Below are 17,729 nucleotides of genomic sequence, written 5' to 3'. Positions count from 1 at the left end.
CAGGATAGAGGGAACAGGGAAGATTTCAGTACATGGTCAGGGTACAGGATAGAGGGTACTGGGGACATTTCAGTACATGGTCAGGGTACAGGATAGAGGGTACTGGGGACATTTCAGTACATGGTCAGGGTACAGGATAGAGGGTACTGGGGACATTTCAGTACATGGTTAGGGTACAGGATAGAGGGTACTGGGGAGATTTCAGTACATGGTCAGGGTACAGGATAGAGGGTACTGGGGACATTTCAGTACATGGTCTGGGTACACGATAGAGGGTACTGGGGACATTTCAGGACATGGTCAGGGTACAGGATAGAGGGTACTGGGGACATTTCAGTACATGTTCTGGGTACACGATAGAGGGAACAGGGAACATTTCAGTACATGGTCAGGGTACAGGATAGAGGGTACTGGGGACATTTCAATACATGGTCAGGATACAGGATAGAGGGTACTGGGGACATTTCAGTACATGGTCAGGGTACAGGATAGAGGGAACAGGGAACATTTCAGTACACGGTCAGGTTACAGGATAGAGGGTATTGGGGACATTTCAGTACATGGTCAGGGTACAGGATAGAGGGAACAGCGATTCAGAGCCCCACAGGGCCTAAGACAGGGGCGAAGATTCATCTTTCAGTGGAGTAGTTGGGGCACTCAACAGAAAAGGAAGAGATAGATTACTGTTGGCTGTCTTCCATATGGAATCCAGATGATTAATAACAAATGACTGTACACTCATTCTGAGGAAGACATATGGACTGGAATTTCATAAGCCTTGTTCATGATTTTTGTCACTGTTGTTTGGCAGCCCTCTTCTTTGTCAGTTCAAGGGCGAAGGCCCACCTGAACGCAGAAGTGGGTTTGGCACAGGTCTGTGAATGTCCTTGAGTGGCTCCATCAGAGCTCAAGCTTGAACCCTTGTTGAACATTTTTGGGAGACATGAAGACAGCAGTTTACCTACACTCCCCATCCAATCTGACAGGCCTTGACAGGCTGTGTTTTTATTTTGTCATTATAGGGTATTTTGTGTAGATAGATGCCAGAAAATGTAATCTAATCAATTAGAAGTTAAGTTTATAACAGAGCAAAATGTGCAAGAAAATGAAGGAGTCTGAATAATATCCAAAGACAGTGGATGCAAAAGCTCTATGTATTTATTATAATAAAAAACCCTGGTCTATCATGCAATTTTTTTACCAACTAACTACATTAATTATTGCACCCTGTGTCCACTTATCAGCTCTAAACATGTCCTCATAATGCTTTTCTCTGTGAGCGTAAAACAAACTGCCAATGTTTGGAGCAATGACCTGAAGGACTGTGAGCTGGAGGACTGTGACCTGGAGGACTGTGACCTGGAGGACTGTGACCTGAAGGACTGTGAGCTGGGGGACTATGACCTGAAGGACTGTGAGCTGGGTGACTGTGTCCTGGAGGATTGTGACCTGAAGGACTGTGAGCTGGAGGACTGTGACCTGAAGGACTGTGACCTGAAGGACTGTGAGCTGGAGGACTGTGACCTGAAGGACTGTGACCTGAAGGACTGTGACCTGAAGGACTGTGAGCTGGAGGACTGTGACCTGAAGGACTGTGAGCTGGGGGACTTTGACCTGGAGGGCTGTGACCTGAAGGACTGTGAGCTGGGGGACTGTGACCTGGATGACTGTGACCTGAAGGACTGTGAGCTGGGGGACTGTGACCTGGAGGACTGTGACCTGAAGGACTGTGACCTGAAGGACTGTGACCTGAAGGACTGTGAGCTGGAGGACTGTGACCTGAAGGACTGTGAGCTGGGGGACTTTGACCTGGAGGGCTGTGACCTGAAGGACTGTGAGCTGGGGGACTGTGACCTGGAGGACTGTGACCTGAAGGACTGTGAGCTGGGGGACTGTGACCTGAAAGACTGTGAGCTGGGGGACTGTGACCTGGAGGACTGTGACCTGAAAGACTGTGAGCTGTGGGACAGTGAGCTGTGGGACTGTGAGCTGGAGGACTGTGACCTGGAGGACTGTGAGCTGAAGGACTGTGAGCTGGGGGACTGTGACCTGAAGGACTGTGAGCTGGAGCACTGTGACCTGGAGGACTGTGAGCTGAAGGACTGTGAGCTGGGGGAATGTGACCTGAAGGACTGTGAGCTGGAGCACTGTGAACTGGAGGACTGTGAGCTGGAGGACTGTGACCTGAAGGACTGTGAGCTGGAGCACTGTGAGCTGGAGGACTGGCCGATGATTGTGGATATTTGTTGCCAGATGTTTGAATGATATATAAAATTGAACGAGTCACCCAAAAATGTTTTGACTATCGGTTTAGTAAAAACTGCTGTATATGACCATGTTACAGAGAATGGGGTAAAGAGAATAGGGAACTGTGTACAGGGTACAGAGAACGAGGTACAGGGAACAGGGTATGGAGAACCTGGCACAAAGAACAGGGTACCGGGAACAGGGTATAGGGAAATGGACACAGAACAGGGTACAGAGAACAGGGCACAGAGATCAGGGTACAGAGAACAGGGCACAGAGAACAGGGCATGGAGAACAGAATACAGAGAACATGGCACAGAGATCAGGGCATGGAGAACAGAAAACAGAGAACATGCCACAGAGATCAGGGTACAGAGAACAGGGCACAGAGAACAGGGCACAGAGAACAGGGCACAGGGAACAGGGCACAGAGAACAGGGCACAGAGAACAGGGCACAGGGAACAGGCGAAGAGAACAGGGTACTGAGAACAGGGAACCGGGTACAGGGAACAAGATATAGAGAACAGGACATAGAGAACCGGTTATAGGGAACAGGGTACCGGGTAAAGAGAACAGGGTAGAGGGAGCATGGTAAAGAGAACAGAGTACAGAGAACAGGGAACAGGGCAGAACCGTGCACAGACCTTCCCAGGGGCATGTACTGAACCTGAAAAAGTGGGCGGAGTTGGCGACTCAAACAGACGGACGATGTCTTGGAATGAGTGACTCGCGTAAAAAAGACGGATGGCGCATGGCCATCGCTGTGTGCGACGCAACTCACCAAGCCGGACAGGCACATGCCAACTGGAAAGGGCACTAGATAGCCAAGATTCAAAGGGTCAAAAGGTTTATTTGTCATTTGCAATAACAAATTGCAACAATAATTATAATATAAAAATGAGAAGATAAAAAAATCAATAATAACATTATACAAAAACACGCATCAATAATATTAACTATACAACTGTGTACCGTAGTGCAATGTAAAAGTGACAGGTGTGCATGATATGATTGGCAGATGAGCATGATATAAAGTGACAGGTGTGCATGGGACTATGGATGGAAGGGAGGAGGGGTTCCTGAGTTGAGCAGCCTTACGGCCTGAGGAAAGAAACTGTCGCATAGCCTGTTTGTTTTGGACTGAATACTCCTGTACCTTCTGCCTGATGGCAGCTTGGTAAACAGTCCGTGGCATGGGTGGCTGGGATCTGTAATGATCCGTTTGCTCCTCCTCCTACACCTCTCTGTGTAGAGATCCTGCAGGGATGGTAGGTCAGACCTTGTGATGCGCACTGCTGTTTTAATCATCCTCTGAAGTGCTTTACGGTCGAGGACGGTGCACCTGCCATACCAGGCAGTGACACAGGCGGTCAGGATACTCTCCATGCCATATCTCCTTGATGGGTGTAGGAAGAAGAGCCGTTTCCTGGGTCCTTCACCAAGATGTTAGAGTGATGAGACCAGGTCAAGTCATCACTGATGTTGCCCCCGAGGAACCTGATGTTGTGAACTCTCTCTACTGCAGACCCATTGATGTGTATGGGGGCGTGGTCTCCCCGCCGCTGCTTCCTGTGATCTACAATCATCTCCTTCGTTTTGCTGAACAGGGTACAGAGAACTGGGTGCAGAGAACATGATACAGAGAACCGGGTATAGGGAACAGGGTATAGAGAACTGGGTGCAGAGAACACGATACAGAGAACCGGGTATAGGGAACAGGGAAACGGGCAAATGGGAACTTCTGGGCTTTACTGTTGTAGTATCTACAGTCTGGTATGGAAATAATTATCCACTGACACAAGTTTTGTTATTTTGGCTGTTTACCAAACTATATTCAAGTTACAGTTAAATAATGAATATGGGCTTAAAGTGTATGTAGCCCCCTCATTTTCAAGGGACCAAAAGTAATTGGACAATTGACTCAAAAGGTATTTCATGGACAGGTGTGGGCTATTCCTTCGTTATTTCTTCATCAATTAAGCAGGTGAAAGGTCTGGTGTTGATTCCAGGTGTGGAATTCACATTTGGAAGCTGTTGATGTGAACCCACAACATGCGGTCATTGAGGAATACTCTCTAGGAGGTAGGCATATCATTATCCAAGTCTACCATAAAAAGAAGACTTCACATGAGCATATACAGTGGGTTCGCCACAAGGTGCAAGCCTCAAGAATAGAGAGGCCAGATTAGAAACGCCAAAAAACATCTAAAAAAGCCATCCCATTTCTGGAACAGCATTCTTTGGACAGATGAAACTAAGATCAACCTGTACCAGAATGATGGGAAGTATGGAGAAAAAAGTATGGAGAAGGCTTGAAACGGCTCATGATCCGAAGCATACCACATCATCTGTAAAACACGGTGAAGGCAGTGTGATGGCATGGGCATGCATGGCTTCCAATGGCACTGGGTCACTAATGTTTATTGATGATGTGACAGAAGACAGAAGCAGCCGGATGAATTCTGAAGTGTATAGGGATATATTGTCTGCTCGGATTCAGCCAAATTCAGCAAAGTTGATCTGACAGCACTTCACTTTACAGATGGACAATGACCCAAAACATATTGCAAAAGCAACCCAGCAATATTCTGCAATGGCCGAGTCAATCACCTGATCTCAACCCGATCAAGCATGCATTTCACCTGCTGAATACAAAACGTAGGCAGAAAAACCCATGAAGAAACAACAACTAATATGAACAATTCAATTGAAAAAGAAACTGAATTATTCAAGGGGGAAAAAATGAAAAATAAAAACCTTACAATAACCTGGTTGCATAAGTGTGCACACCCTCTGTATGTGATCCAGTGCCGTCTGAGGGCCTTTCCAGTATGGTTTTCCGGCCTTGACCCTTACTCATAGAGATTGTTCCAGATTCTCTGAATCTTTGGATGATATTATGCACTGTAGATTATGATAACTTCAAACTCTTTGCAATTTTTCTCTGAGAAACTCCTTCCTGATTTTGCCCCACTATTTTTCGCTGCAGCATTGGGGGAATTGGTGATCCTCTGCCCATCTTGACATCTGAGAGACACTGCCACTCTGAGAGGCTCTTTTTATACCCAATCATGTTGCCAATTGACATAATAAGTTGCCAATTGGTCCTCCAGCTTTTCCTTATCTGTACATTTAACTTTTCCGGCCTCTTATTGCTACCTCTCCCAACTTTTTTGGAATGTGTAGCTCTCAAGAAATCCAAAATGAGCCAATATTTGGCATGACATTACAAAATGTCTCACTTTCAACATTCGATATGTTATCTATATTCTATTGTGAATAAAATATACGTTTATGAGATTTGTAAATTATTCCATTCCTTTTTTACTCACAATTTGTACAGTGTCCCAACTCTTTTTGGAATCGGGTTTGTACATTGTGTTGCCATTTTTAGCCCTTAAAGTAAAGTCCCAAACACACCCGGTGTGTGGTGATGATGAAATTAGGTGACAGACATGTGATGATGACTGTCTCTGTCATTGGTGATCAATGCTACAAATATTACAGCAGTAGCACAGTAGTGTGTGTGTGTCTTAACTATTTAACAGAGAGAAAAATGTCCCCAAATTTTGAAAAGGGATTTTTTTGGCCTTACGTTTTTTTGATTAATATCACAGTATATACAGTTTTGCTCATAGGTTTGCATACCGTGGCAGAAATTGTGAAATTATGGGATTGATTTTGAAAATATGACTGATCATGCAAAAACATTTTTATTTAAGGCTACTGATCATATGAATCCATTTATTATCACATCCTTGTTTTGCTCCTTTTTAAACGAAATCACCCAAATCGCCCTGATCACAAGTTTACATACCTTTGAATGTTTGGCCTTGTTACAGACACACAATGTGACTATTAAAGGTAAATGGCTATTAAAGGTAAATTTCCCACACCTGTGGCATTTTAAATTGCAATTAGTGTCTGTGTATAAATAGTCAATGAGTTTGTTTGGTCTCACATGTAAGCACTGAGCAATGGGGAGCAGAGAAGAACTGTCAAAAGACCTGTGTAACAAGGTAATGGAACTTGATAAAGATGGAAAAGTATATAAAAAGATATCCAAAGCCTTGCAAATGCCAGTCAGTACTGTTCAATCACTTCTTAAATTAAGAAGTGGAAAATTCTGGGATCTCTTGATGCCAAGCCAAGGTCAGGTTGCCAGAACAATTGTTGGGGATACAAAGAAAAACCCAAAGGTAACCTCAGGAGAAATACATGCTGCTCTGGAAAAAGATGGTGTGGTTGTTTCAAGGAGCACAGTATGAAAAAACATTTGCTGTATGGTTGAGTTGCCAGGAAGAAGCCTTTACTGTGCCAAGCCATAAAAATGCCTGGTTATATGCCAGACAACAACTTGACACACCTCACAGCTTCTGGTACATTTTGGAGTGATGAGACCAAAATAGATGTTCCATAAGCACTATGTTTAGAGAGGGGTAAACAAGGCCTATAGTGAACAGAATTCCATCCCCACTTTGAAACATGGTGGATGCTCACTGATTTTTTGGGGGTGTGTGAGCTCTAAAGGCACATTGAATCTTGTGAAAATTGATGGCAAGATGAATGCAGAATGTTATCAGAAAATACTGGCAGACAATTTGTATTATTCTGCACGAAAGCTGCGCATGGGACGCTCTTGGACCTTCCAGCACGACAATGACCTTAAGCACAAGGCCAAGTTGACCCTCCAATGTTTACAGCTGAAAAAGGTGAAGGTTCTGGAGTGGCCATAACAGTCTCCTGACCTTAATTTCATCGAGCCACTCTGGGGAGATCTCAAACATGTGTTTCATGCAAGACGACTAAAGACTTTGCTTGACCTGGAGGCATTTTGCCAAGATGAAAGGGCAGCTATGCCACCTGCAAGAATTTGGGGCATCATGGACAACTATTACAGAAGACTGCATGCTGTCATTGATGCTAAAGGGGGCAATTCACAGTATTAAGAACTTAGGGTATGCAGACTTTTGAATAGGGGTCCGTTAATGTTTTTCTTTGTATTTTTATGATTGTGCCTTTCTGTTATGACCTACAGTTGAATGTGAATTCCATAAGAAATGCTCACTCATGTTTTCTTTACAAATGGTACATACAGTGGGGAGAACAAGTATTTGCTGATTTTGCAGGTTTTCCCATTTACAGAAATCCAGAAAATCACATTGTATGATTTTTAAGTAATTAATTAGCATTTTATTGCATGACATAAGTATTTGATACATCAGAAAAGCAGAACTTAATATTTGGTACAGAAACGTTTGTTTGCAACTACAGAGATCTTACGTTTCCTGTAGTTCTTGACCAGGTTTGCACACACTGCAGGATTTTGTCCCACTCCTCCATACAGACCTTCTCCATATCCTTCTGGTTTCAGGGCTGTCGCTGGGCAATACGGACTTTCAGCTCCCTCCAAAGATTTTCTATTGGGTTCAGGTCTGGAGACTGGCTAGGCCACTCCAGGACCTTGAGATGCTTCTTACGGAGCCACTCCTTAGTTGCCCTGGCTGTGTGTTTCGGGTCGTTGTCATGCTGGAAGACCCAGCCACGACCCATCTTCAATGCTCTTACTGAGGGAGGGAGGTTGTTGGACAAACCCTCGCGATACATGGCCTCATCCATCCTCACCTCAAAACGGTGCAGTCGTCCTGTCCCCTTTGCAGAAAAGCATCCCCAAAGAATTATGTTTCCACCTCCATGCTTTCACGTTTGGGATAGTGTTCTTGGGGTTGTACTCATACTTCTTCTTCCCCCAAACACAGCCAGTGGAGTTTAGACCTAAAAGCTCTATTTTTGTCTCATCAGACCACATGACCTTTTCCAATTTCTCCTCTGGATCATCCAGATGGTCATTGGCAAACTTCAGATGGGCCTGGACATGCGCTGGCTTGAGCAGGGGGACCTTGCGTGCGCTGCAGGATTTTAATCCATGACGGCGTAGTGTGTTACTAATGTTTTCTTTGAGACTGTGGTCCCAGCTCTCTTCAGGTCATTGACCACGTCCTGCCGTGTAGTTCTGGGCTGATCCCTCACCTTCCTCATGATCATTGATTCCCCACAAGGTGAGATCTTGCATGGAGCCCCAGACCGAGGGAGACTGACCATCAACTTGAACTTCTTCCATTTTCTTATAATTGTGCCAACAATTGTTGCCTTCTCACCAAGCTGCTTGCCTATTTTCCTGTAGCCCATCCCAGCCTTGTGCAGGTCTACAATTTTATCCCTGATGTCCTTACACAGCTCTCTGGTCTTGGCCATTGTGGAGAGGTTGGAGTCTGTTTGATTGAGTGTGTGGACAGGTGTCTTTCATACAGGTAACGGGTTCAAACAGGTGCAGTTAATACAGGTAATAAGTGGAGAACAGGAGGGCTTCTTAAAGAAAAACTAACAGGTCTGTGAGAACCGGAATTCTTACTGGTTGGTAGGTGATCAAATACTTATGTCATGCAATCAAATGCAAATACATTATTAAAAAAATCATACAATGTTTTTAAAAATCAAAAATACTCAAAAATACTCCATGTATAAACGAGGAAGAGGAGGCGTTACCCTGCCCGGAGGAAGCCCGGGGCCCCCTTCTGGAGCCAGGCCCAGAGGGAGGTCTCCCTGGCGAGCGCCTGGTGGCTGGGTTTGCCACGGAGCCCGGTTGGGCATAGCCCGAAAAAGCAACGTGGCACCCCCCTCTCCATCCTATGGGCCCACCACTCATGGGAGGAACCACTGGGGTCGGGTGCGCTGCCATATGGGTGGCAGTGAAGGCCAGGGGCCTCGACGGACCAGACCTGGGCGGCAGGGGCTGGCTCTGGGGACGTGGAACGTCATCTCTCTGTGGGGGAAGGAGCCGGAACTTGTGAGGGAGGTGGAGTGCTATCATTTAGATCTGGTGGGGCACACATCCACTCACAGTCTCGGTTCTGGAACCGTACTCCTGGATAGGGGATGGACTTTATTCTTCTCTGGAGTTGCCCAGGGTGTGAGGCGCCGGGCGGGGGTTGGGATACTCACAAGCCCCCGGCTGAGTGCCGCTATGTTGGAGTTTACCCCAGTGGATGAGAGGGTCACCTACGCCTACGGGTTGTGGGGGGGGAATCTCTGACTGTAGTTTGTGCATATGCCCCAAACAGCAGTTCAGAGTATTTGGCCTTCTTGGAGACCCTGAATGGAGTCCTGTATGGGGCTCCAGTAGGGGACTCCATAATTCAGCTGGGGGACTTCAACGCACACGTGGGCAATGATGGAGACACCTGGAGAGGGGGATAGGGAGGAACGGCCTCCCTCATCTGAACTCGAGTGGTCGTTTGTTGTTAGAGTTCTGTGCTAGTCATGGATTATCTATAACGAACACCTTGTTCGAACATAAGGATGCTCATAAGTGTTCGTGGTACCAGAGAACCCTAGGCTGAAGGTCAATGATTGATTTTGTGATCGTGTCATCGGATCTGAGACCGCATGTCTGAGACCTCCATTGCCGAAGCTGCAGCGGGGAGCTGTGGCCTAAAGGTCTTAGGTGCATCAAGGGGCGGTTACCCTCGAACACCCTGATGGACACCGGTGGTCAGGGAAGCCGTTCGACTGAAGAAGGAGGCCTTCCGGGATATGTTATCCCGGAGGACTCCGGAGACAGTTGCAGTGTACCGACAGACCCGAAGGGCTGCGACCTCTGCTGTGAAAGAGGCAAAACAGCGGGTGTGGGAGGAGTTTGGGGAAGCCATGGAGAAGGACTTACGGTCGGCACCAAGGTGTTTCTGGAAAACCGTCCGCCACCTCAGGAGGGGAAAACGGGAAACTCTCCAAGCTGTGTACAGTAAGGATGGGACACTGTTGACCTCAACTGAGGAGGTAATTGGGCGATGGAAGGAACACTTTGAGGAACTCCTAAATCCCACTAACACGGCCTCTTTAGTGGAGGCAGAGCTGGAGGCTGATGGGGAAGCATCGTCAATCTCCATGGCAGAGGTCACTGAGGTAGTCAAACAACTCCACAGTGGCAAAGCTCCGGGGATTGATGAGATCCGTCCCGAAATGTTGAAAGCTTTGGGTGTGGTCTTGGATGACAGGCCTCTTCAACATTGCGTGGAAGTCGGGGAAAGTGCCTAAGGAGTGGTGGACCGGGGTGGTGGTTCCCCTGTTCAAAAGGGGGGACCAGAGGGTGTGCCCCAATTACAGGGGTATCACACTTCACAGCCTCCCTGGGAAAGTCTACTCAAAGGTACTGGAAAGGAGGGTTCGGCAGTTCGTCGAACCTCAGATTGAAGAGGAACAATGCGATTCAATGGATTCCGTCCTGGTCGCGGAACAACCGACCAGCTCTTTACTCTTGCAAGGATCCTGGTGGGGGCCTGGGAATATGCCCATCCTGTCTACATGTGTTTTGTGGATCTGGAGAAGGCGTTTGACCGGGTCCCCCTGGAGATACTGTGGGAGGTGCTGCGGGAGTATGGGGTGAGGAGGTCCCTTTTGAGGGCTATACAATCCCTGTACTTCCAAAGTGAGAGCTGTGTTCGGGTTCTCGGTAGTAAGTCGGACTCATTCCAGGTGGGGGTTGGCCTCCGCCAGGGCTGCGCTTTGACACCACTCCTGTTTGTAACTTTTATGGACAGGATATCGAGGCGTAGTCGGGGTGGGGAGGGGTTGCAGTTCGGTGTCCTGGGGATCTCATCGCTGCTTTTTGTGGATGATGACGTCCTGATGGCATCAACGGTCTGTGACCTTCAGCACTCACTGGACCGGTTTGCAGCTGAGTGTGAAGTGGTTGGGATGAGGATTAGCACCTCTAAATCTGAGGCCATGGTTCTCAGCAGGAATCCGATGGAGTGCCTTCTCCGGGTAGGGAATGAGGCATTACCCCAAATAAAGGAGTTCAAGTATCTCGGGGTCTTGTTTGTGAGTGAGGGGACAATGGAGCGGGAGATTGGCCAGAGAATCGGAGCAGCAGGGGCGGTATTGCATTCGCTTTACCGCACCGTTGTGACGAAAAGAGTGCTGAGCCAGAAGCCAAAGCTCTCGATATACTGGTCAATTTTCCTTCCTACCCTCACCTATGGTCATGAAGGCTGGGTCATGACCGAAAGAACACACACACTTCGCGAGTACAAGCGGCTGAAATGGGTTTTCTCAGAAGGGTGGCTGGGTTCTCCCTTAGGGATAGGGTGAGAAGCTCAGCCATCCATGAGGAACTCGGAGTAGAGCCGCTGCTCCTTTGCGTCGAAAGGAGCCAGTTGAGGTGGTTCGGGCATCTGCTAAGGATGCCCCCAGGACGTCTCCCTAGGGAGGTGTTCCAGGCACGTCCAGCTGGGAGGAGACCTCCGGGTAGGCCCAGGATCAGGTGGAGAGATTATATTTCGACACTGGCCTGGGAACGCCTCGGGATCCCCCAGTCAGAGCTGGCAAATGTGGCTCGGGAGAAAGTTTGGGGTCCCCTGCTAGAGCTGCTGCCCCCGCGACCCGATACGGCTAAGCGGATGAAGATGAGATGAGACAATGTGATTATCTGGATTTTTGTTTTAGATTCCGTCTCACAGTTGAAGTGTACCTCTACATTGCAGGAAAACCTGCAAAATCGGCAGTGTATCAAATACTTGTTCTCCCTACTGTATATTACCAATTCTCCAACTTTTGAGCACAACTGTACATAGTCAAAGGCATGCTCATTGAGCCTGTACAGTCAAGGACATGCTCATTGAGTCTTTACAGTCAAGGAAATGCTAATTGACTCTTTTCAGTCAAGGACATGCTCATTGAGTCGGTACAGTCAAGGACATGATCACTGAGGTATTCCGGCAGAGTATGTGTGTTTATCACAATGTGGTCCGACTGTGTTGCTCTCCTGGGGTTCTGTGTGGTCTGTTTGGCTTAGTGAAAAGAGCTCCAAGACCAGCTGGCTTAGGAGGCTTTTTTCTGCATCTCTTTCCCTCTCTCTCTCTCTCCTTCTCTTTACCCCACGCTTCCCCTCTCTCACTCCCCCACACTTCCCCTCTCTCTCTTCCCCCCACTCTCCCCTTCTCTCTTTTCCCTCTCCCCCTCTCTCTCTTCCCCCTCCCCCTCTCTCTCTTCCCCCATTCACCCCTCACCCCCCAACCCTCTCTCTCTCTTCCTCCCTCTTTCCCCCCATCTCTTTTTTTATCCTATCCAGTGTGTCTCAGGTGTTCTAGATGTCCCCCAATGTGACACAGGTGCACTGATTAAATGCTGGGATGCCATGGTTACAACCCAGACCCAAATTAAATGCTGGGATGCCATGGTTACAACCCAGACCAAATTAAATGCTGGGATGCCATGGTTACAACCCAGACCAAATTAAATGCCGGGATGCCATGGTTACAACCCAGACCAAATTAAATGCTGGGATGCCATGGTTACAACCCAGACCAAATTAAATGCTGGGATGCCATGGTTACAACCCAGACCAAATTAAATGCTAGGATGCCATGGTTACAACCCAGACCAAATTAAATGCTGGGATGCCATGGTTACAACCCAGACCAAATTAAATGCTGGGATGCCATGGTTACAACCCAGACCAAATTAAATGCTGGGATGCCATGGTTACAACCCAGACCAAATTAAATGCTGGGATGCCATGGTTACAACCCAGACCAAATTAAATGCCGGGATGCCATGGTTACAACCCAGACCAAATTTATCATGTTGTCCAGATAGACTATCTTTAATTTAGTCAGGGAAAACACAGTTAAATGGGTTATTTGAAGCACAATAGTACAATAGTTAAAATGCCAGTCGTGCTGGACAGTGAGAATTACACATACGAAGGATTAAAGTAGCATCAATTAGTGATGGAGTGTGTGTGTGTTAGTGATCTAGTGTGTGTGTTAGTGATCTAGTGTGTGTGTTAGTGATCTAGGGTGTGTGTTAGTGATCTAGGGTGTGTGTGTTAATGATCTAGTGTGTGTGTGTGTTAGTGATCTAGTGTGTGTGTGTTAGTGACCTAGCGTGTGTGTTAGTGATCTAGTGTGTGTGTGTTAGTGACCTAGCGTGTGTGTTAGTGATCTAGTGTGTGTGTGTTAATGATCTAGTGTGTGTGTTAGTGATCTAGCGTATGTGTGTTAGTGATCTAGTGTGTGTGTGTGTTAGTGATCTAGCGTGTGTGTGTGTTAGTGATCTAGTGATCCTCTGGATCATCCAGATGGTCATTGGTTAACTTCAGATGGGCCTGGACATGCGCTGGCTTGAGCAGGGGGACCTTGCGTGCGCTGCAGGATTTTAATCCATGATGGCGTAGTGTGTTACTAATAGTTTTCTTTGAGATCAGTCTATAATTTTAATGGTAGATTTATTTGGGTGGGTTTTAACAGTGGGAGACAGAATAACAACAAAATAATCCAGAAAAACGCATATCAAAAATGTTATACATTGATTTGCATTTTAATGAGTGAAAGCATGATTTCGTACTTGCTGACTAAACCCTTGTTGGCAATCACAGAGGTCAGATGTTTCTTATAGTTGGCCACCAGGTTTGCACACATCTCATGAGGGATTTTATCCCACTCCTCTTTGCAGATCTTCTCCATGTCATTAAGGTTTTGAGGGTGACATTTGGCAATTCGAACCTTCAGCTCCCTCCACAGATTTTCTATGGGATTAAGGTCTGGAGACTGGTTAGGCCACTCCAGGACCTCAATGTGCTTCTTCTTTAACCACTCATTTGTTGCCTTGGCCGTGTGTTTTGTCATACTGCTGGACCCATCCACGACCCATTTTCAATGCCCTGGCTGAGGGAAGGAGGTTCTCACCCAAGATTTGACGGTACATGGCCCTGCCCCTCGTCCCTTGGATGCAGTGAAGTTGTCCTGTCCCCTTAGCAGAAACCCCCCCCCCAAAGCATAATGTTTCTACTTCCATGTTTGATGATGTGGATGGTGTTCTTGGGGTCATGGCAGTGTTAAGGATCAGTTTATTACCCTATTCTTATTCTATCCATTATTCTGGAAATTAATTGTAATAAATAGACTGTTTTAGACTAGGCCTGAAATTGCTTTAGACTCTTCATGGTTGCCACATATAGAAAAAGACTTAGGTCAGCATGCTCTGTTCTTAGAAGTGCTTAGGGCCACAACCAAGTCGCCAGGCCTCAACCCTATCTTATCAATGACCCTGTTCAGTTGGCGCCAAGGTAAAGCTGCCTCTGTCTCCTCAGTCTTCTTCCTTTTGTGTAGGACACTAGGGGTAGCTCAGATCAGGAGGTCTGGTAACTATGACCTAGAACTATGGTTTTCATGGCAGTATAGGGTTCTATCTTGTTTTCCTATTAGTATGACGACTTGTTTTGTATCTATCTCATAGCATTAGAGATAATATTCTGCCAGCTGACAAGGAGGAGTATAAAGAGCTAGAAGCCATAACATGTAATCAGAACAATTGTTATGACACTACTCTGTTGGTCTCTGTACTTATACTCTGTTTTGTGAAGGCAATTGTTCCCATGGATCCACGTAATTAAACTTGACATAATCAACTGTTATACCAGACTCTGAGAGGTTTTTACTCGTATAAATCGCAAGCATTTTCCACAGCAGCATTCCTCCTCCTCCAAACACGACGAGTTGAGTTGAAGCCAAAGAGCTCGATTTTGGTCTCATCTGACCACAAGACTTTCACCCAGTTCTCCTCTGAATCATTCAGATGTTCATTGGCAAACTTCAGATGGGCCTGTACATGTGCTTTCTTGAGAAGGATTTCAGTCCTTCACAGCATAGTGTGTTACCAATTGTTTTCTTGGTGACTATGGTCCCAGCTGCCTTGAGATCATTGACAAGATCCTCCCGTGTAGTTCTGGGCTGATTCCTCACTGTTCTCATGATCATTGCAACTCCACGAGGTGAGATCTTGCATTGAGCCCCAGACCGAGGGAGATTGACAGTTCTTTTGTGTTTCTTCCAATTTGCAAATAATCCCACCAACTGTTGTCACCTTCTCACCAAGCTGCTTGGTGATGGTTTAAGAGTGTGCTCCTTATCTTATCTGCAGTTCTTTTGTGTTTCTTCCATTTGTGAAAATTGTTGTCACTTTCTCACCAAGCTGCTTGGTGATGGTCTTGTAGCCCATTCCAGCCTTGTGTAGGTCTACAATCCTGTCCCTGACATCCTTGGACAGCTCTTTGGTCTTGGCCATGGTGGAGAGTTTGGAATCTGATTGATTGCTTCTGTGGACAGGTGTCTTTTATACAGGTAACAAGCTGAGATTAAGAGCACTCCCTTTAAGAGTGTGCTCCTAATCTCAGCTCGTTACCTGTATAAAAGACACCCGGGAGCCAGAAATCTTTCAGATTGAGAGGACATCAATTACTTATTTCACTCATTAAAATGCAAATCAATTCATAACATTTTTGACATGCGTTTTTCTGGATTTTTTTGTTGTTATTCTGTCTCTCACGGTTCAAATAAACCTATCATTAATATTATAGAATGATAATTTCTTTGTCAGTTTGCAAATGTACAAAATCAGCAGACGATCAAATTATTGTTCCCCCTCACTGTAAATAGTAATGTAGTGTGTGTGTTAGATGTATGTGTTAGGGATGTAGTGTGTGTGGAATAGTGATGTAGCGTGTGTGTTAGATATGTGTGTTAGTGATGTTGCATGTGTGTAATAGTGATGTAACATGTGTGTTAGTGATGTAGTGTGTCTGTATATTAGTGATGTAGCATGTGCATTAGATGTGTGTGTTAGTGATTTAGTGTGTCTGTGTAGTAGTGATGTAGTGTGTGTGTAATAGTGATGTAGTGTGTGTAATAGTGATGTAGTGTGTCTGTGTAATAGTGATGTAGTGTGTGTGTAATAGTGATGTAGTGTGTCTGTGTAATAGTGATGTAGTGTGTGTGTTAGATGTGTGTTTTAGTGATGTAGCATGTGTGTTAGATGTGTGTGTTTGTGATGTAGCTTGTGTGTTAGATGTGTGTATTAGTGATATAGTATGTCTGTTTAGTAGTAATGTAGCGTATGTAATAGTGATGTAGTGTGTCTGTGTAATAAATATGTAGTGTGTGTGTTAGATATGTGTGTTAGTGATGTAGCTTATGTGTTAGTGATGTAGCGTGTCTGTGTAAAAGTGATGTAGCGTGTGTGTTAGATGTGTGTTTTAGTGATGTAGCTTATGTGTTAGTGATGTATCGTGTCTGTGTAATAGTGATGTAACGTATGTGTTAGATGTGTGTGTTAGTAATGTCGCGTGTGTGTATAGTAGTGATGTAGCGTCTGTGTGTAGTAGTGATGTTGTGTGTGTGTGTGTTAGTGATGTAGCATGTGTGTTAGTAATGTAGCGTGTGTGTGTAATAGCGATGTAGTGTGTGTTAATAATGTTGCGCGTGTGTGTTGTAGTGATGTAGCGTCTGTGTGTAATAGTGATGTAGTGTGTGTGTGTTATTGATGTAGCATGTGTGTTAGTAATGTAGCGTGTATGTGTAATAGTGATATAGCGTCTATGTGTAATAGTGATGTAGTGTGTGTGTTAGTGATGTAGTGTGTTTGTGTAATAGTGATGTAGCGTGTGTGTTAGATGTGTGTATTAGTGATATAGTATGTCTGTGTAGTAGTAATGTAGCGTGTGTGTGTAATAGTAATGTAGTGTTTGTGTTATTGAATATGCGTGTGTGTGTGTAATAGTGATGTAGCGTTTGTGTTATTGAATTTGCATGTGTGTGTGTGATAGTGATGTAGCTTGTGTGTGATAGTGATGTAGCATGTGTGTAATAGTGATGTAGCGTGTGTGTAATAGTGATGTAGTTTGTGTGTTAGATGTGTGTTTTAATAATGTAGCATGTGTGTGTAATAGTGATATAGTGTGTGTGTTAGTGATGTTTATGGTATAATGTGTGTGGCACACTTTGGCGGAATTGTCTGCGTGACAAGCTTCCTCTGTTGCGTAATTAGAGCTTCGCAAACGAAGTGAGAAAGTCTGTCAGGTGAAAAAGTTTTAGGTGGTTTTGATTGGGGTTTTTGAATTGCTTTCCCACAACACTAACAGGCCAGTTCAATCAAGGATCATAGCCATTGGTGATGGCCCAAAAACGTCCTCCAGGAACTAATTCTCTGCAATAATATTAATTAGACCGGCTCAGTTCTCATTGGCACACCACTGAAAAACATGAAACCCCCTGCCGGACTGCTGTACGTGTAAGACTATTATTTTCTTCCGTTGTTCTCATCAGTGGAAAGCCACTACATTAGGTGAATTGTCCCATAAACCCTTTTTATAAACATAGAATAAGAGAAGAGCACATCATCAGAATGGGACAACATTTTTTAAATGCACAGTGAGCTTTTTATGGGTCTTTGATGTGCCACACCTTAATGTCAAGGGGTGGAGTAGGGGTTACCAATTAATGGATTCAAGACATAGTCCTTTATAATTCTCAAATTCTCCATTTGTCAGTATGACACCGGCCTGTGGTGCTGATCCTTGGTACTGTATTAAAATGTTTATTCAATCTCCAGACATGCAAAATGACATAACGTTTAATCAAGGCCA

The 17,729-nt window shown here is 45.5% G+C and overlaps 1 protein-coding gene across 1 annotated transcript in view; it reads left to right on the top strand.

The window, feature by feature from the left end:
* The window catches only part of LOC105026649 (protocadherin Fat 3), a 159,671-nt gene that overhangs the window by 52,993 nt on the left and 88,949 nt on the right, over positions 1-17,729 (top strand). The window lies entirely within an intron of this gene.

This window comes from Esox lucius, chromosome 7 (genome assembly GCF_011004845.1).
Source record: "Esox lucius isolate fEsoLuc1 chromosome 7, fEsoLuc1.pri, whole genome shotgun sequence".
Classification (NCBI taxonomy): Eukaryota; Metazoa; Chordata; class Actinopteri; order Esociformes; family Esocidae; genus Esox; species Esox lucius.
This window is presented reverse-complemented; position numbering and strand designations above follow the sequence as displayed.